Here is a 21,556-nt window from a genome sequence, read left to right as displayed (position 1 = left end):
CAGACGCATCTGTGACACACACAAGTAACTAGTCACTAAAGCTGTGGAGTAAAGGTACAATATTTGCCTCTGAGATGTAATGGAGTAGAAGTAAAAGTAACTGAAATTGGAAATACTTCAGTAAAGTAAAAGTAGTAGTATTATCCTCAAAATGTACTTAATACAGTACTTGAGTAAATGTAGTAACTTAGTTACTTTACACCACTGCAATTAATCAACCCAATATTTAAGCAATCAGCATAATCTGCCCAATCGCAAACACAATGGCAGATTTCTTAAAGGAAGACAAACTATAATGTTGTTAACAAACAATTAATTCAAAGATAATCCAGGCTGAACACAACAACACAGCTGCAACTGTTCAAATGCAGGAGGGACAGCTGGTAAAATATTCGCTGACTGTGTAAATGCAAAACATAATAAGCTTATAATATCACTGTGAATAAGAAAATATTAAAAAAGACATGCATGCACATGCCCAATGTGCAATACAATGGCTGCTGAATCAGCAGAAATACTTTAGGTTAGAACAGAAAGATTCACAAACAAAATACAGCAGCTCCTGTTTAGAGGACTTTATTTCATGTACACTTACTCACTCTTATAATGATCTCATTAATCTGACTATAATTACATGTGTGTATTCCATTAGATTAATGTGTTTCTTAGATGTAATCATATACTGTGTATGATATGATAATGTTTGCCTTATTCTTTCACCTGAAATGTGGCATGAACCAGACTTGTGAGAAAATACAAAATCAATATAAAAACATAATTCAAAGCAGTAAACCAGGCTACTTGTTGCTCTTTTTACCCCCTTTTTCTCCCCCCAATTTAGTCAATTAATTCCTCCTCCAAACTCAGGTTAATTGTGTTCGTAGCAAACGCTCGACGACGCCGGAAGCACCGCGGTGGATTTGAACCCACATCCTTTTACCACTGCGCCACCACAGGCGTTTACTTTCATGTCTTATAGTACAACAAGCACAAAGCTTTAGATCAATCCTTCTCTGTTGTAGGAGGATGATTCGGGTAGAAGAAGCACAACAGAATGGTTTTGATTTAACTGGCAGCCAAACAGCTCTAGCAGAAGCTGACACAGATAAGTCATCCTTCTGAACACAGTCTATATCTATCTCTATCTCTCTGGTTAACCCATTCCATCCGGGAACACATAATGTGACTGCTGCTGGTGAAAAGTGCCACACGACACCAGTTGAGAAACAGTAGAAAATGGCGAATTAAGTTCGATTATTTTTATATATAGGCCTGCTGTGTCATTTCAGTTCTTTTTTTTTTTTAGCTATAACCATTATTTTATACTTTGGGCTATTCAAAAAATAGCAGATCTACAAGCTCATACGTGCTTGTCGCTCTGCTATTTCTTTGGAAAATCGTGAAAATGTGTGCAAATCTTTGAATATATATGTTTTTAAAGCGACATTTTTAACTCAAATCTTTGCTTCTGGGGAATTCTACAAATGTCTTCTAAATCCTAAAAAAAAAAGTGTTGCTGTTGCTATAATATCAGTGGTTCTCAAACTTTTTTCCTGTCAAGGAACCCCCAAAATGATATCTATTTGTCCCGCTATCTATATGATATCTATTTTAAAGAGGTGGTGCCATGGTTTTGCACTTTTTCTGTTTTTCATGTGTCTATGAGGTTGATAGAACTTCATTAAGCGTGTGTTTTTTATGGTGTTTTATGTCTTCTCTGACTATTTTGAGTTTCTACCTGGAGGCTGAAACCTTGAGGGTCAAACATGCCAATAGACAGCGCTTTAGTGACATAGTAAAAATATACCCTCCCCCTCATTATCATATCACAACAGGTGTGGGCATGAGGAGGAGGAGGGACTAAGACAGGTGGGTGGTGCTAAGGTGGTGGAGGAGGTGCTAAGGTGAGAACCAGGTATACTTAATGAACTGGAGGCGTGTCCACATGAAAACATAATTTTAACAATTTCTGTACACTTTTTTGAAAAAATCTTCCTCCTAGTGTTACCATAATACCTGATGAGTATGTTTTAGGGGGGGGGGGGATCACTGAAAATCACGGCACCCTGTCTTTAACCCCCCATCTCAAAATATTTTGTTCCAGGGACCCCCCCTGAAGCAAAGATTTGAGTTCATTTTTTTAGATATTCAAAGATTTGCACACATTTTCACGATTCTTTTTTTCCCAAATTAGCAGATATACAAGCTTATAGCTATGAGCTTGTATATCTGCTATTTTTTAATAGACAAAAATGGTAAATAAAATGGTAAATGGTGCATTTATATAGCACTTTTATCCAAAGTTCTTAACATAGATTGTGCATTACATTCACCCATTCACACACCCATTCACACACACATTCACACACACATTACATTCACCCATTCACACACACATTCACACACACATTCACACACACATTCACACACACATTACATTCACCCATTCACACACACATTCACACACACATTCACACACACATTCACACACACACACACACACATTCACACACACATTCACACACACATTCACACACACATTCATACACACACATTCACACACACATTCACACACACATTCATACACACATTCACTCACACATACACACACACACACACACACACACACACACACACACACACACACACACACACACACACACACTCATACACACACACACACACACACATTCATACACACATTCACACACACATTCACACACACATTCACACACACATTCACACACACACATTCACACACACATTCATACACACATTCACACACACATTCACACACACATTCATACACACACATTCACACACACATTCATACACACATTCACACACACATTCACACACACATTCACACACACACATTCATACACACATTCATACACACATTCACGCACACATTCACGCACACATTCACGCACACATTCATACACATTCACACACACATTCACACACACATTCATACACATATTCACACACACATTCACACACACATTCACACACACATTCACACACACATTCACACACACATTCACAAACACATTCATACACACATTCACACACACATTCATACACACATTCACACACACATTCATATCACACACACGTTCACACACACGTTCACACACACGTTCACACACACACACACGTTCACACACACATTCACACACACATTCACACACACATTCACACACACATTCACACACACATTCACACACACATTCATACACACATTCACACACACATTCATACACACATTCACACACACATTCATACACACATTCACACACACATTCACACACACATTCACACACACATTCATACACACATTCACACACACATTCATACACACATTCACACACACATTCACACACACATTCATACACACATTCACACACACATTCACACACACATTCACACACACATTCACACACACATTCACACACCGATGGTGGAGGAAACCATGCAAGGCACCAACCTGCTCATCGGGAGCAATTAGGGGTTCAACGTCTTGCTCAAGGACACTTTGACACTAACTCTGGGGGAGCCCCCCAGCCCGGGATCGAACTGGGAACCTTGCGGCTTCCAGTTCACTCTACCGGGCCACTCTACCCCTGAGCCACTGCCGCCAAAGAAATCTAAAGTGACACAGATGCGTTCCTGGATTGAATGGGTTAAAATCCTCAGGGAGAGACAAAGTGTTTTGCTGTGAGCTCCACACAGAGAGACACAGAAATCAAAAGGATTTTTGTTACTGTGAACGAATGATAGAACCAGAACCTTCCTGAACCTGAGACTTTACACTAGTTCTGTGATCCTTTCTTTGTTTCCCTTAATAACCACATCTACAACAGTGTGTGTGTGTGTGTGTGTGTGTGTGTGTGTGTGTGTGTGTGTGTGTGTGTGTGTGTGTGTGTGTGTGTGTGTGTGTGTGTGTGTGTCTGTGTGTGTGTGTGTGTGTGTGTGTGTGTGTGTGTGTGTGTGTGTGTGTGTGCGTGCATACGTATACACACCTCTGAGCAGTTGTTTGATCTCCCTGCTGGCTTGTGTTGTAGTGAACTGGTTAACAATGTCCAGCGCTGTCTGACACAATGTGTTCCTCACCCCCGCACTGATACCACTCTGAAATATAATAATAATTATTATTATTAATAATAATAATGCTGTCTGACACAGTGTGTTCCTCACTGATTCCACTCTGAAATATAATATTTATTATTAATAATAATAACAATAATAAAAATGCTGTCTGACCTCACCCCGGCACTGATACCACTCTGACCGTAATTATAATTATTATTAATAATAATAATAATGTTGTTGTCTGACAGTGTGTTCCTCACACTAGCACTGATACCACTATGAAATAATAAAATAAACAATATTAAATCTGTCTCACACACTGAAGAAAAGGTTCTCAAACATTTTCATGTCAAGGAATATGTTTTCGGACACACCCCCATCTGGAAATATTTAGTGTTGAAATATATATTTTTAAATAGTCATGTAACGCCGGCTCTGAAATGTCCCCTGCTGCTGTTTGAGTCCATCTAGTTTCTTTTTTTTTTTCTTTTTTTTTTTACATTTACAATGTTTGGTTAAAAGAGAGTTTCAACTTACGTCCAGCAGTAGGCGCACTACCTCTGTCTTCCCACAGAGGGCAGCCTGGTGCAGTGCCGTCCCAGACTCCGACTGTCTGTTTATGTCTATGCCCGCCTGAATTAATAACCTGTACGCATGCATGCACGCACGCACACACGCACACGAACGCACGCACACACACACACACACACACACACACACACACACACACACACACACACACACACACACAGTGAGGAAAGGAGTTTAGTTGTAGAATAACCTCTGACCCTTAGGGTTGCTGCTGTGGACTACATTGTGAGCTGGGACTTGTAGTTCAGTTGTACAGTTGAACTGCTGTGGACTACATTGTGACCTGGGACTTGTAGTTCAGTTGTACAGTTGAACTGCTGTGGACTACATTGTGACCTGGGACTTGTAGTTCAGTTGTACAGTTGAACTGCTGTGGACTACATTGTGACCTGGGACTTGTAGTTCAGTTGTACAGTTGAACTGCTGTGGACTACATTGTGAGCTGGGACTTGTAGTCCAGTTGTAAAGTGAACTTCTCTGGTTCATGTTGTCAGATACAGGTCTGACATGTCAGTGTTAAATGCAGAGAGTGATATTTTTTGGTTAAAACAAAAGGTTTCTGGTTAAAAAGTTAAAGCTCTACAATGATAAAGAGTGTAGATATAGAATGTTTGTTCAGTAACAGGACTCTCCTAGCTTGGTATCCACACTCAGTCACTCCGTTCAGCTGTTTTTTTTCTTTTTCTTTTTTGTTTGTGCTTTTCACTTTGCTTCTCAAGTGAAAATACCATGAATATTTTACAGACAGACAGACAGGCAGACAGACAGACAGACATATATTTTACAGACAGACAGACAGACAGACCGTATCACATCGATGTGTCCGTTCTTAGCAGCCAGGTGTAGAGGTGAGATTCCGTTTGGATCCGACGGCTTTGGCTCCAACATGGCTGCACACATGTTGCTGCTGAGAAGCAGCTGTACCACCTGAACACACACACACACACACGCACCCACACCCACACACGCACGCGCGCACACATACCACACACACGCACAAACGCACACAGGTTTGTATTACTACACCAACGTTTTAGGAGTGGCATTTAAAAGAAAAAAATCCCCGTAAACCTGAAGCCGAAAAATAGCAAATCTACTTTCTACGTACAGTATATAAATATATTATATATATATATGTATATGTTTATGTATATGTTTCTAGGGTTTCTACTGGTTCTACTGAGTGAAGACCCACCCCCTCGCTGCTCTTCCAGCCAATAGCATTCGTTTCCGGTTGCGTTTATGACATTTGAGCGTTGGCTACGCTTCTGTCAAAGTGGCAACCGATTGATAAATAACAACAGATGCTCTCTCTCTTTCTCTCTCTCTCTCTCTCTCTCATGACACATGTGCATAGTCCTATATACCACTGTGATGACCACACCGCCCACTTCACACTGGGTGTGATTTTTTTTATATATATATACTTTTTTTTACTTTAGTGGGCCCTTTGTTTTCCTCTTGGTTTCATTCTTCTGTTGCTGCTGTCATGGCTGCCAGCTCCCACCTGACATTGTGTGGGAGTCCAGACTGCTGCAGACCGTACAGAGTAACCGCCAGCTTGCATAACGTCTTCAGACTAGGACTTAAGTCTAAGATCTGCAAGACGGGTTGTGTACGGGTTGTGTATCCTCCAAAGACAACGACACGATCCCTCACCGCGCAAACCCAAACGCAAGAATTCCAACCCGGGCATTTCCCCTTGGGCCATTGAACCTTCTTCCAGGAGAAGGTCTCGGAATTTAATTTCCACAGATCAGTACAGATTGAGTACTGTTTCAAACGTCCTTCTGGTGTGCAGAAGGTGTGTGCAGAGGGTGTGTTCAGCCAGAAGTTGGTCTCTGTGTCAAACACACTGATGTTGTTGTACAGTTCCCAATTGGACCCCCAACCCCCAAATACAAACATCTTTGTCCCGATGATGGTGGCAGAGTGACCTTGTGAAGGAGGTGGTGGAGTACCTCTGGTGTTAATTAAAGACCAGACCATTGTGGTTGTGTCCAACTTGTACACGTCATTAGTGAGTCCAGTCAGCTTGGTGCCTCCTCCATAGATAAACATGACCTTCCCCAAGACACAGGCTGAGTGGTGGCCCCTCCCCTCTGGAACAAACCCAGACATATTGAGTTTTAACCATCTGTGGGCGTTGACATCAAATGCATAAATAATGTTGTCCCCCCAGTCCCCCTTGATTAGATACCTGCCATCGGCATCCTGCTCTATTGTGCAATTCACTACACCCCCCCAGATGTAGACGATATCTTCCATCAGCACAGCGGTGTGGCCCCAGCGCACGAAGGGAACCTCAACAGGACGTCTTCCTCCTCTTCTAGTTTCCACTGGGGGCAACTTCATCCAGCGTAAAGTCACTGTGTTGAAGACGCTCACATCAATCTGATCCCTGCTGTGGTTCTTCCCCTCATAGTACCCTCCAAAGTAATACACCTTGTCCCCCACAGGCACAGCAGAACAAGCAAGCCATTTCAAGATCGGACGTCTTTTACTGATCACTGTCCAGTACATCGCTCTCGCTCTCGCTGTCTTCTCTCTCCGTCTGTCTCTCTTGATGTCTGCACCACCTTATCTAGGTTAACCAGAGCGCCGTTCTGACATCACAAACAACACAAACCATTGCCATGCATCTGACAACGGCGATTTGCGCAGGCATTCTCATCTGCATATCGCCGTTGTCAGGTGGAAACCTTGTTATGTACTTGGTCGCTTGGTCTCCGTGGGCGAGGTCATTTTCTGTTTTCTGAATCAAAAATAGAAATGTATGGAGCAAATGTTGATGTTTCTGTGTTCTATGTTCTATATTCAGACTGTTCAAACGCTCTGAACAGAAAATAGAGACATTGAGGAATCCCACATGAAAGGGATTTCAGGTGAAGAAAGCAAACACTGTTATTGGTGTCGCCCATTAAAAAGCTGCCGTCAGGTGTAAATCACCTGAGTTGCGACATGTTGTCTCCCATAGGAGAATGTTGTTCATGGTAATGAGAAGCATGAGTCAAGAACTGAAAGCATAGCTTTTAAAGTTAAAGTGGACAATTTTTAATACACTCTCTTTCCTACAACAGAGAATATGAAGTGCTTTGGCTGTGGGGTGGAAGGGCATTTGATCAGGTCCTGTCCAGAGAGGGACGTTGGTGAGGGGACAAGCTATGCTGCTAAAGGGGGAAAAGCCATCGGGGCAAAATGTTGAACAGGAGACGGGAAAAGTCAATAACGATGGGGAGCGTATTGGTCAGGCAGAGGAAAATGAGATAGAGCAAGAAAACTGAAGGTAGAGGTGATGGAGATGTGGTCAGTGGTGGAACAAGTACTAAAATGTTTTACTTAAGTAAAAGTATCAATACTGCAATGTAGAAATTGCTCTGTTACAAGTAAAAGTCCGGAATTCAAAATGTACTTGAGTAAAAGTACAAAAGTATTGGTATCAAAATGTACTTAAAATACCAAAAGTAGAAAATACTCATTATGCAAATGTCCCATTTCACAAAGTTATCAAATGTATAACATCATGGTAAATGACGGTCCTTTGGGTTTCTTCTCTGTGCTGCTGGGTCCTCTTTTTCACTTCTCTTTGTCTTTAGTTTAATGGACTTGAAGATGTGTATTTTGACTGAACTGTCACCATACAAAGAGGCTTTTTCTAAGGCATGAACTGTACAATGATAGAGCCTGCTATATGTCTCTATACTGGTTTTGTTTGACTGGACAATGGTGGAGCTGTATACTCTGGTTCTTGGAGGGACCTCTGGTTAGTGGGGCCAGGATGTACCTACAGTATAACACAGTCCATCATCAGGACTCATCACTCGCATACTGTGTGACAGCGGCCATTGGAGTGGAACTGTTGGATGCAGCTGGTCAAAGCTTGGTGGATGTACGAGCAGTACAGCTGATCTGCTGGGGCTGATATCAGTTTACTATGTGGATTGTTTCCCCAGACAATGGATGAAAAAAACTGTCTAAGGAAGACATGGGACTTGTGAGTCACAGTAAGGGGGAGGAAACCACAGATGAGGAGAACCCTTTCCCAGAGGTGGAACTGTGTCTTGACTCAAAGGGCTACTCGGGAGGCCTAATGGATGTAAGACAGTGTCAAAACCATAGACTGTAAAAATGAATGGACAAAGTGACGCCATTGGTTTCTACAGACCATAAATGAAGCCTATTTGTCAGCAATGTCAAATCCGCCATCTTTCTATAACGCGTCATATCGCATCATATCCTGCGCAATGCTATTGGATGGGTAGCTTGTCAATCAAGAGCGGGGGCGGGGAATGAATGCTATTGGTTGTGTAGCTTGTCAATCAAATCATTCCGCCCCTCCTACAGCATACCCTACTTTATCATAATTTTTTTAATAAATGGGACCATAATTTACCAAAACGTATATCATGGTGATTGGGAAAATACTTTAAACTAGCGACTGGAAGCATATAGTATTTATGACAATGTTTATTAAGGTAATAAAATCAAGTCTAAAGTTCGTCAAAAACCCACCCACTTGAATGGAGAAAAATTCTTTCTGACACCAGCAGGGGTAAAACAGCGAACGTAGGCCATTCATATGAACTGTCACTCCCTATATAGACTCAATTTCAAAGCAGGAAGCTGAGCCCTTGGTCGTTTTGACCAATTGACTTGTGCTGTTGCAGAGGTGTTGTGTCAAAGGACGGGCTGGGTGTGGAGGAAGACTCAGTGTAGAGAGGATGTTGAGAGGCAACGGCGTCATCCTGAACCCTCCGTATCAATTGAATGTCTATTGTTTCTACAATGTGGGAGGATTGATCTGATTTAATTGTGAAATGTAAAATGTCTTGTTTTTAAGGAAAAGTGTCTGGAGCTTCTTTTTCTTTATGCTGTACTTTATGTGAGAATATGATAGGAACATAGTGTATAGTGTGTGAAGACACAGGTCTTGTTTAAATAAAGGTATTTTAAAAGTCAAAACAAGTCTCTCTCTCTCTCTCTCTCGCTCTCTCTCTCTCTCTCTCTCTCTCTCTCTCTCTCTCTCTCTCGCTCTCTCCCTCTCTCCTTTTTTGGCCCACTTTACGTACAACCTTACATCGTCCGTTCTTAACTTTTCTCTGATATAAGTCGGCCATATTGTCAGTGGTAGCCTCTCCTTTCTGACCTAAAAAAAAAGTTTTGCCGGTGTAAACAAAGCTATGGATACCACTTAGGGACAAAAAGTGTTGTACTACTCGTATTTGAATCTTGCAAGAATTCCACTGTCTATAATTCTATAGTTCTGCCTGATGTATAGGCTACTTGATTGACCCACACAGTGAATATCAGATGAGCCATTAGGGCCAAGAATAGAAGATATGATAAGATATTGGGAACCACTGTGTAAAGCTGTTATCGCACACTACAGGATTCTAACGCTGGGTTGTCTGATTATGCCTGAAAGCAGCACCTCACGTCATTTAATCTCACGTGATCACATCACTTCTGTCTGTCTCCTTGTAGACTCTCTGTCTCACATTCACTTCATGTCTGTCTCCTTGTAAATTGTCAGTTTGTAGCACACAAACAGTTCAATATCATTTATGAGCACATTCTGCCCATAAATCTGGTTCTCTGATTTACTCTTTTGATCACATTTGTTGCCATGCTTTCAACTCAGAACCCGTTCTGTGAGCATATTTGTGGGATCGCTTTAGCGATCATTGTGGGATCGCTTTAGCGATCACACTAATGTTATCTTCACTAGCGATCACACTAATGTTATCTTCACTAGTTATTATTATTATTATTCCGCCCTTTTTGGATTGGTCAAGCTTCACGTGACATCACAATATGTAATATAAATAGGTAAGACAGAATTAATCAGGAACAGTACTTTCTAGTGTGATACTATCAACATTTATCCTTAGCGATCCCACACTGTTTCTTCAGGAACAGTACTTTCTAGTTATATATGATACTGCAAGCCTCCAGGAACTGGAGGCTTGATTCTGACCCCAAATCACCCAGATGATCTTGTAGTGCGAGTCCTTCAGTGTGTGTATGTATGTGACCGTAGTGTGAGTCCTTCAGTGTGTTTATGTGTGTGTGACCGTTAACTAATGAACTGCTGACTGAACAACACTTCCTGTGAACGGTATTGATCAGGAGGCTTCAATGAACATTATTGATCTGACACTATAAGTATTGATCTGATCTGGTGACTGAACTGAATCACCATGGACTCAATTACACACTTATGGACTCACACGCACGGACGCACGTGCACACGCGAGCGAGCGCACACACGCACACACACACATACACACAGCTTAATTATTGATTTCAAGACATTTCAGTTTGCCCTGAAGGATTGATGTGATGTATTGTATCATGTGTATTGATTATCTGTATAGGCTTTGTGACAGTAAGAGGCTTTTGTAGGTTTGACCAATCGGACTTGACAGTACAGGAGAGAGACGTGTGCGTGTGTGTGCGTGTGCGTGTGCGTGTGCGTGTGCGTGTGCGTGTGTGTGTGTGTGTGTCCTCACCGCAACGCGTCCAAATTCACAGGCCAGGTCCAGTGGCGTCTTCCCAGCGGAGTCTGAGATGCACGGGTTGGACTGGTGCTGTAGTAACATTTCTGACTGTCACACACACACGCACGCACGCACGCACGCACACACACACACACACACACACACACACACACACACACACACACACACACACACACACACACACACACACACACACACACACACACACACACACACACACACACACACACACACACACACACACACACACACACACACAGCAGAGACATGTATTTCCATAAGTACTGGAACAGCCAAGCTAACATCAACATGGCATACAGCTTGGTTAATGGCAGTGGTGTAAAGTAACTAAGTACAACTAAGTACTGTACTTAAGTACCATTTTGAGATACTTTTAACTTTACTGGAGTATTTCCAATTTTCAGTACTTACTCCACTGCATCTCAGATGCAAATATTGTACTTTTTGCTTCACTATAATTATTAGCCAACTTTAGTTACTAGTTACTTTGTATATTTTGATTATTATTACGAAACATACATTACCCACTTCAGCCCTATATACATTTAGGCCATTTGAAAATAGCAGATCTACAAGCTCACAATGCGTAGCGTAAATCTGCTATTTTCAAATGATTTTTTAACATTTTATACATTTGAAAACTTGTGAAATGGGACATTCTGCATGATGAGTACTTTCTACTTTTGGTACTTTAAGTACATTTTGATACCAATACTTTTGTTGTTTTACTCAAGTCGATTTTGAATTCCGGACTTTTACTTTTAACAAAGTATTTCTATATTCTATATTATATTGATACTTTTACTTAAGTAAAGAAATAAGTAATTTTTCAACCACTGACGCGTGCACACACACACACACACACACACACACACACACACACACACACACACACACACACACACACACACACACACTCTCTTACCCCATCATAGTGTCCATGCTGCGCTGACAGGTGAAGAGGGATTTGTCCTTCGTCTGACTGGCCGTTGACCGATGAGCCCGCCTTCAGCAGCATTTTCATTGGCTCAGTCTTGCCCTGCCAGGCAGCATAGTGCAGAGGACGCATTCCTACCGACACAGACAGCTGTCAATCATACCGACAACAACACGTTGACCCAAAAAAAAGACTTATTTTCTATCAATCACATCACACACCCCATGAAGCCTTGAATTCATGGAGATTCTTTTAGTTTTTGTCACATTCCTGAACCAATCATTTGATGACCGGCAGAAAGATGCTAATGTCTCCGGTAGGAGACTCAAATGCAGGTCAGTTGAGTCTCCTACCAGAGTCTCCGCCGGTCAGCAAATCATTGTCACAGGAATGTGACAAAAACTAAAACATACACATGAATTCAAGGCTTCATGGGGTGTGTGATTGATAGAAAATAAGTATTTTTTTTAGGTGAACGACTCCTTTAATTGGCCGTAAAATATCTATCCCCAATTTCCTCTATTTCTCTCTTCTTTTTTTTAACCTTTTTGTTCATTGACTATACAGTTGCGTGTACTACCTTTATTGTCTTTGATGTCCACAGCAGACTGAGCTTCTAGCAGCAGAGAGATCAGATCCTTGTTCCCACTGAGAGCAGCATGGTGGAGAGGAGACAGACTACACACACACACACACACACACACACACACACACACACACACACACACACACACACACACACACACACACACACACACACACACACATTTAACATCTTTATTTGCGTTCACATTTTAACAATAACACAAACAATGGTAGATGCACAAACTTGGAAAAATACAGAATACAGATCACGGGTACAGGAAGCATCGCCTCCTCCATATATGGCGACTGCCAATTATCACAGACATTGAACAGAATTTTGCCAATGCCTTAGCTTTTGGCTTGGGCATTCCTGCAATCTGCAGGCCCCTCACAACTGATTTATGGACATTACAGAGGCTTCCAAATATGAACACAAGCAGTTTACATTTGTAGCCAAGCTGCATGATAGCATCCTTAAGACGTTGGTACTTAAGCACCTTGGTAAGGAATGCCTCTTCCAGGCTGTGATCAAATGTACATGCCACTTCCAAAATGGTCACTTCTCTACTGTCCTCATCAACAACAACAACATCTGGTGTATTAGCTGTGACATCTGAAAAGGCATCATTTTCATTATTGCGCATGAACATGGCAGTTGAAACACAAGAGTGCTTATACATTTTGGCAGATGATGAAACATATGAACTTATGTCCTTAGCTAATAGGTCAACAATTTTGTCATGCCTAGCAATGTACATTCCCTTATATACATGGCAGCCGTTCAGAATATGTGACAGAGTTTCAGTAATTGGAGTTTGGTCATGGTGCAGACAATGAGGAGGAAACGTATCAGGGTACCACAGAGAAAGATTGAGTCTGGTTGGGAGGACCTGTAATCTGGCTTTGACTGTAAAGGTGATTATATCCTCATCAACTGCATAATTTTTGAATATTGTGTGAGAAACGGTGTGATCTGCAGTAGGAAGGCAAGCTAGCTTTCCTTGTAGTTTTAAACCAGTCCAGTGTTGTTGTTGGTTCTGCTGTGCCACACACAGGCACACACACACACACACACACACACACACACACACACACACACACACACACACACGCACACAGGCACACACACACACACACACACACACACACACACACACACACACACACACACACACACACACACACACACACACACACACACACACACACACACACACACACGCATGCACACAGAGAGAGAGTATTACTATGCCTGTGAAGACATCAACATTTTAGGACGGCATAGAAAAAAGCTGAGTTCTGAGTTCTGAAAAAGCCTTGTTCTGCCAGTTTTCCTCTCTTAATTATGTTGTCAGCACGTTGTGAGCTTGTAGATCGGCTATTTTTGCTGAACGTTAACTCCAGAAGAGTGATGCTATGGCAGGGTTTCTGTGGTTTGACTAACCCTGACCTTTAACCCCAAGAATTAACTGATTTAAAATAATCTGCTGTAGGAGTCTTCATCATCATCATCATCTTCATCTCCTTACACAACATCTGCTCTGCACCAGTAAACACACACGCATGGCACACACACACATGCACGGGCGTGTGCACGCACGCACACACACACGCACGCACGCACGCATGGCACACACACACACACATGCACGGGCGTGTGCACACACACACGCACGCATGCACGCGCACACACACATGCACGGGCGTGTGCACACACACACGCACGCATGCACGCGCACACACACATGCACGGGCGTGTGCACACACACACGCACGCATGGCACACACACACACACATGCACGGGCGTGTGCACACACACACGCACGCATGCACGCGCACACACACATGCACGCACGCGTGCGTACGCGCACACACACACACACACACACACACACACACACACACACACACACATAGCATTTAAATACACCATTAATTAGTGGTTGACATTAGAAAAGTACATTTACTTAGTCTTTTTTTTTTGTATCTGCTACTTTGCTCGAGTATTATGTATTTTTCGATACTTTCACTCCACTACATTTCTAGGAAAGGTACATTATGAATTAGCCACTCATTAAACTCAATGTCAAATATAGTGAACTTTCACTTTGACTTTCACTTAATTAGTAGATTACTAGACCAGGAGTATTAGTATTAGTACCTTGACTCAAGTACTGAGGTTTTGTCCAGCACTGTAAACAGCATATAAATACACACATATGTGCATTAATATACATTAATGTACATAAACTATTAGCTGAGTCTAAGTGTCCTGTAATAATCCTACTGCACAACTCTCTATGGGGGGGGGGGGGGGGGTGGTATGACCTACTTCCATTAATAAACTCTCTCTCTACCCTGAAGCTATTCACACGCTGCTCTGTGTGTGTGTGTGTGTGTGTGTGTGTGTGTGTGTGTGTGTGTGTGTGTGTGTGTGTGTGTGTGTGTGTGTGTGTGTGTGTGTGTGTGTGTGTGTGTGTGTGTGTGTGTGTGTGTGTGTGTGTGTGTGTGTGTGTGTGTGTGTGTGTGAGAGAGGTCCGCCCCCTGGGGTGCTGGCATCCAAATGGAAGTAGAATCGGGTGCGTTTTTATAATCTGACAGACAGCAACCATAGAAATGTGTTTACATAAAGACACACACTTAATTCATGCATCAGAGAGAGTGGGGGCTTGGGGAGAGAGAGAGAGAGAGAGAGAGAGAGAGAGAGTCTTAAAATGTTTCATACCAAGTCAGTGTAAAACGTTGAAAAAGTGCTTTTATTTGCTTCAAAAGCTGTACACAAGCTACTCTTGCCTAATGCCTTCATGTATTTCTTTGTTGTCGGGCAGAAACCAACTATGTCCAAAATATTAACTTTTCAGGAAATGAAAAAAACAAAACATGTTTTTAAAACAACTCAACACTGCCTCATCAAAGTGTGTATGGTGACCTCATACATTATCAGATACTTATATAAAGAAAACATCACATGGATGCACCTGGGACGTATCATCAGTGTTGTAGCCTGCGGGTCGTAGGGTGTTTCGGGTCTCCTTCGCCCAGGTGACCCAGCCAGGGTTGTTCAAGCCCCGACTTACGTCCCAGGTATCTACCCACGGTCAGTCCTCTTAGGGAAAGACAGACTTACGTCCCAGTATCTACCCACGGTCAGTCCTCTTAGGTCAGTATCTACCCACGGTCAGTCCTCTTAGGTCAGTATCTACCCACGGTCAGTCCTCTTAGGGAAAGACAGACTTACGTCCCAGTATCTACCCACGGTCAGTCCTCTTAGGTCAGTATCTACCCACGGTCAGTCCTCTTAGGTCAGTATCTACCCACGGTCAGTCCTCTTAGGTCAGTATCTACCCACGGTCAGTCCTCTTAGGTCAGTATCTACCCACGGTCAGTCCTCTTAGGGAAAGACAGGGGCCTCTCAGTCCGCTTCTCTGGAACTACTCTGCCGGGCCCGGGGGAGATGAGAGGCTCTGGCACGTGGAGGGACTAGGCTACTCGCTTTGGGCAATGTGTGAATTTGAACTGGGGGGACCCCCGAAAATAATCGTATTTGAATTGGGGGGACCCCCAATATAATCATATTTGAACAGGGGGGACCCCCCAAAATAATCATCCTTGAACTGGGGACTGATAGGGAATGTTCCATTTCTCCTTTATGGAAGTAATTCCATAACAGAGATCTCTGTCTGAACTTCTCATGAACTAAAGTTTGATTTATGTACATGGGGTACAGTATGAATGTATGTCTATATGAGAGACAGTATGAATGTACGTCTATATGAGAGACAGTCTGGACATTGTTCATGTGTTTCTTAAAACGCTCTGTGTGTCACATGATGCCGTCACACTTTATTGGTCACATGATGCCAAACACTGCAACAAAAAGGCCTGAAGGGATGAGTCAATGAAGAAGATCATGTTCATGTGATCATAACTCATCATGTGATCATAACTCATCATGTGATCATATAACTCATCATGTGATCATAACTCATCATGTGATCATATAATAACTCATCATGTGATCATATAATAACTCATCATGTGATCATATAATAACTCATCATGTGATCATAACTCATCATGTGATCATATAATAACTCATCATGTGATCATAACTCATCATGTGATCATAACTCATCATGTGATCATATAATAACTCATCATGTGATCATAACTCATCATGTGATCATATAATAACTCATCATGTGATCATAACTCATCATGTGATCATATAATAACTCACCATGTGATCATAACTCATCATGTGATCATAACTCATCATGTGATCATATAATAACTCATCATGTGATCATAACTCATCATGTGATCATAACTCATCATGTGATCATAACTCATCATGTGATCATATAATAACTCATCATGTGATCATAACTCATCATGTGATCATATAATAACTCATCATGTGATCATATAATAACTCATCATGTGATCATATAACTCATCATGTGATCATAACTCATCATGTGATCATATAATAACTCATCATGTGATCATATAATAACTCACCATGTGATCATATAATAACTCATCATGTGATCATATAATAACTCACCATGTGATCATATAATAACTCACCATGTGATCATATAATAACTCACCATGTGATCATATAATAACTCACCATGTGATCATAACTCATCATGTGATCATATAATAACTCATCATGTGATCATATAATAACTCATCATGTGATCATATAACTCATCATGTGATCATAACTCATCATGTGATCATATAATAACTCATCATGTGATCATATAATAACTCACCATGTGATCATATAATAACTCATCATGTGATCATATAATAACTCACCATGTGATCATATAATAACTCACCATGTGATCATATAATAACTCACCATGTGATCATATAATAACTGATCATGTGATCATATAATAACTCATCATGTGATCATATAATAACTCATCATGTGATCATATAATAACTCATCATGTGATCATATAATAACTCATCATGTGATCATATAATAACTCATCATGTGATCATATAATAACTCATCATGTGATCATATAATAACTCATCATGTGATCATATAATAACTCATCATGTGATCATATAATAACTCATCATGTGATCATATAATAACTCATCATGTGATCATATAATAACTGCAGTGAGCTTGTAGATCGGCTATTTTCACAATGTTTATCCTCTTTCTTATACGTGGTATTTGACAATTTGGCCAATTTGGTATTAAAAAAGGTCTTAAAAGTCCTTCAATTGTAACTTTAGAAGTGTGCAGATATACCCTGTATACATACACTTATACTGTATGTTAGTTTGTTTACTGTTGAGTGAGAAAACTATGTTGCACGTTAAGATAATCATCTGGGGACCCCCCCTCGGGGGGGGGGGAGAGAGAGAGAGAGATTTCTTACCCGTCAGCGTCTTGGATGTTTACATTCACCCGTTTGGCTGCTCCCAACAGTTCTGTAACACACACGCACACGCACACACACACACACACACACACCAGAGAGGGAGAGAGAGAAATCCAGTCAGTGCAGGGTTGATCAAACTGGTTAGAAATCAAATCAGCCATTTGTAGTTTTCTAAATGATGTTAAAGTTGATCAGCGGTTTGGTTTATGGTTTATGTCTTTATGTCTCCTCTACACGTCCTCATGTTGTTCTCAGGTCAGATGCTTAAATAGCTCAGAGTTCTAAAAACACCTGAACAATACACGTAGAGATGAGAGCAGCAGGACACAACCAGGTCATTCACTACAGAAACAGGACACCACTTTGCACAAGGAAAAGTATCAATACTGCAATGTAGTCTGGAATTCAAAATTTACCTGAGTAAAAGTACAAAAGTATTTGCATCAAAGTGTACTTAAAGTACCAGAAGCAAAAAGTTATGCAGAATGTCCTGTTTCACTTTTTTGGGGGGGGAAATGGCAGATTCATCAGCGCCCATACCCTAGGTGGGGTTGGTGAAAGGGCCTACTCTGTGTGGAGTTTGCATGTTCTCCCCGTGTCCCCTAGGGTAGGTAATACCCTCACAAAAACATGTAGTAATCCTGGTCACTATACCGCCTCCCCCATGACAGCCGGGGCGCCTGATGGAGGGGAAAGGAACTGGTTGGAATTACGTGTTCCTTCCACGCGCTACGTCCTACCGGGGAAACTCCCCCCTGCTCGGCCCTGGGCTCCCTAGGCTGGCTGGGGGAGTGTAGCGCCCAGGATCACTTATAAAATTGGCACCGGGTGAAAAAGGGTTACAAAATTGTGTGATACAAAATGTTTAAAAAAAAAGAAAATTGCAGATCTACAAGCTCACAATGTGTCACATCGCGACACATGGAATGGACACTTTTGTAAGGATTCTGCACAAGGATTGTGATGAATTCAAATAATTGCAATCAGGTGATGATGTAATAACTGTGAGTGACAGGCCTAGATGTGAGGAATGACTCAGAGGTTTGTTAATATGAATGGATCCAGTTCAACACTGATGTTACGTTTGTGACAACCTCTGTCCTCCGCTGTTAACCTCACCCCCATGGACATGTTAATCCATCAAGACCCGGAAAGCTGTGTCATTGTCTCCGCCAGGCCGAAAGGCATGGCGAGATAGTATGTTTTATTGTCTCCGCCAGGCCGAAAGGCATGGCGAGAGAGTATGTTTTACCCCCTGTCCGTCCGTTTGTGTGTCCGTGTGTCCGTCCGTCCATCTGTCTGTGAACAGCTAATCTCAGGCACCGTTGGCCCGGTCGCTGCGAAACTGTGCACACACACTCCCTGGATGCCAATTCAGAACCTCTGACCCAAATTTTTCACATGGGCCTGTTATAGCGCCACCAGGAGGCCGATTTGTGCAAAACCCATTTACTCAAGCTTGCGCTTTCCGTGCAATTTCACACGCACATTCCCACTAGGCCGAGGAAGAAATGCCACCCTTTTCACATTGGCCTGTTATAGCGCCACCAGCAGGTATAATTTAGCAAAACACATTTTTGGAACAAAATGCCTCAAATCATGAATGCAAGGTCCGATTGTCGTGAAAGGCCCAATAAGAAATGGTCCCCTTTTCACATTGGCCTATTATAGCGCCACCAGGAGGCCACAATAACATACTGTAACCTGGCGGAGACCTGTGCTCCGAGGAGCACTTTTTCTAGTTTTAGATGTATTTGGCTATTCAAAAAAATAGCAGATCTATAAGGGCAACAAGCTTGTAGATCTGCTAGTTTTTTTTTAATCGTGAACATTTGAAGATACATATTTTCTTATAGCGAAAATTTTTACCTCAAATCTTTGCTTCTGGGGGATTCTACAAATGTCTTCTAAATCCAAACAGTTTTTTGAAAAAACTTAAGTTGCTATAATCAGTGGTTCTCAAACTCTTTTCATGTCAAGGACCCCCAAAGTGATATGTATTTGGCAGCGGACCCCCATCTCAAAATATTTTGTTACAGGGACCCCTCAGAAGCAAGATTTGAGTAAAAAAATGTCGCTTAAAAATATATATATATATTCAAAGATTTGCACACATGAACAGATCAACAAGGTCGTAGCGCTATGAGCTTGTAGATCTGCTATTTTTGAAGCCAAATACATCTAAAAATGACACAGATGCTTTCCCAGTCCTAATGGCTTAATATAGGATGAAGAGTAAACTATACATTGAATATGAACAATTCCAAAAGCATAATCCAGGCTGAATGCAACACAGTCACAGTTGCCAAATGCAGAGAGGACAGCCGGTGAATACTAAATCGCTGTGTGAATGCAAAACTTAATAAGCTTATAACATCACTTTGAATAAGGAAAGATTAAAAAAGACATGCACACGTCCCAGTGTGTCCAATACAATGGCTGCTGAATCAGCAGAAAAAATACCTTGTAGATTATAGAGCACAAAGTCTGAGGGAGATCTAAACGTCACTGTGTTGAATCCTCTTAATGGGAAAGCTATTTCATGTGTTTATCGTATAACGCTGTGTCATCCTTAAAGTACAAGTATATCTGACTATTAATACATTTGTGTGTTCCGTTAAAATGAACGTCTTGGCTTAGATGTAATTCCTATGACGTGTGTAGAATACGTTTTAGCCTTATTCTTTCAACTGCAACCTCGGCGATGTCAAAAACAAACGTGGGAAAATAAATGTAAACAATAATTCAAAGCGCTATGAGTATAGGCTCACGTTAATATATTAATAGTACGACAAGTACAAGAGTTTAGTGCTTCAATCAGACTGTGTTATAGGATGATATGGGTGCAAAGGCACAGCGGGGACTGTGAGGAATAGCAACCCGATCTCACCCCAACACGGTGTAATAACACGGATTGACAATTCCGTAAATAGACGACTAGAAAACCCCAAAAGCCGTGCATAGGAGCCGCGAATCCCCTCCATTGACTTTGTGAGTCTCAAGCAAACTGGAGCCACTCTGCACCACCGAGCAAGCTAAAACGAGCGAGTTGCCGTGCAGAACGGTGCGACGTTCACTTGAGCCGACTCAGCGCCATCCGAGTTATGCACCGATAGGTACAGAATGGTAAATCATGTTGTGGGGACTGCTCTGCTTCCGGGGTTGCAATGAATGTGTTATTTCACCGTGGGATGTGCGGCTCCTTTGCACGGCTTTTGGGGTTTTCTAGTCGTCTATGTACGGAATTGTCAATCCGTGTTATTTCACCGTGTTGTGTGAGATCGTGCTGGGTGTCAATGCCCTCCTGGTGAAGCTCCTCACTGTCAGGTGGGAAAAAAGCAAAGAGAAACTAGAAACTCCATGGCCAAATTCCAATACCCCA

General features: G+C 41.8%; 1 pseudogene across 1 annotated transcript in view; it reads right to left on the bottom strand.

Moving 5' to 3' along the window:
• Nucleotides 1-21,556, bottom strand: part of LOC308075199 — a 74,386-nt pseudogene that overhangs the window by 35,272 nt on the left and 17,558 nt on the right. The window contains exons 2-8 of the transcript in view: nt 18,172-18,223; nt 12,746-12,843; nt 12,154-12,299; nt 11,199-11,294; nt 5,492-5,613; nt 4,633-4,741; nt 4,026-4,134 (exon numbers count right to left, since the gene is read on the bottom strand). The product of the transcript in view is annotated as an uncharacterized misc_RNA (transcript). The remainder of the gene's footprint in view (nt 1-4,025; nt 4,135-4,632; nt 4,742-5,491; nt 5,614-11,198; nt 11,295-12,153; nt 12,300-12,745; nt 12,844-18,171; nt 18,224-21,556) is intronic.

This window comes from Gymnoscopelus braueri (genome assembly GCF_963280865.1).
Source record: "Gymnoscopelus braueri genome assembly, chromosome: 2".
NCBI lineage: Eukaryota > Metazoa > Chordata > Actinopteri > Myctophiformes > Myctophidae > Gymnoscopelus > Gymnoscopelus braueri.
This window is presented reverse-complemented; position numbering and strand designations above follow the sequence as displayed.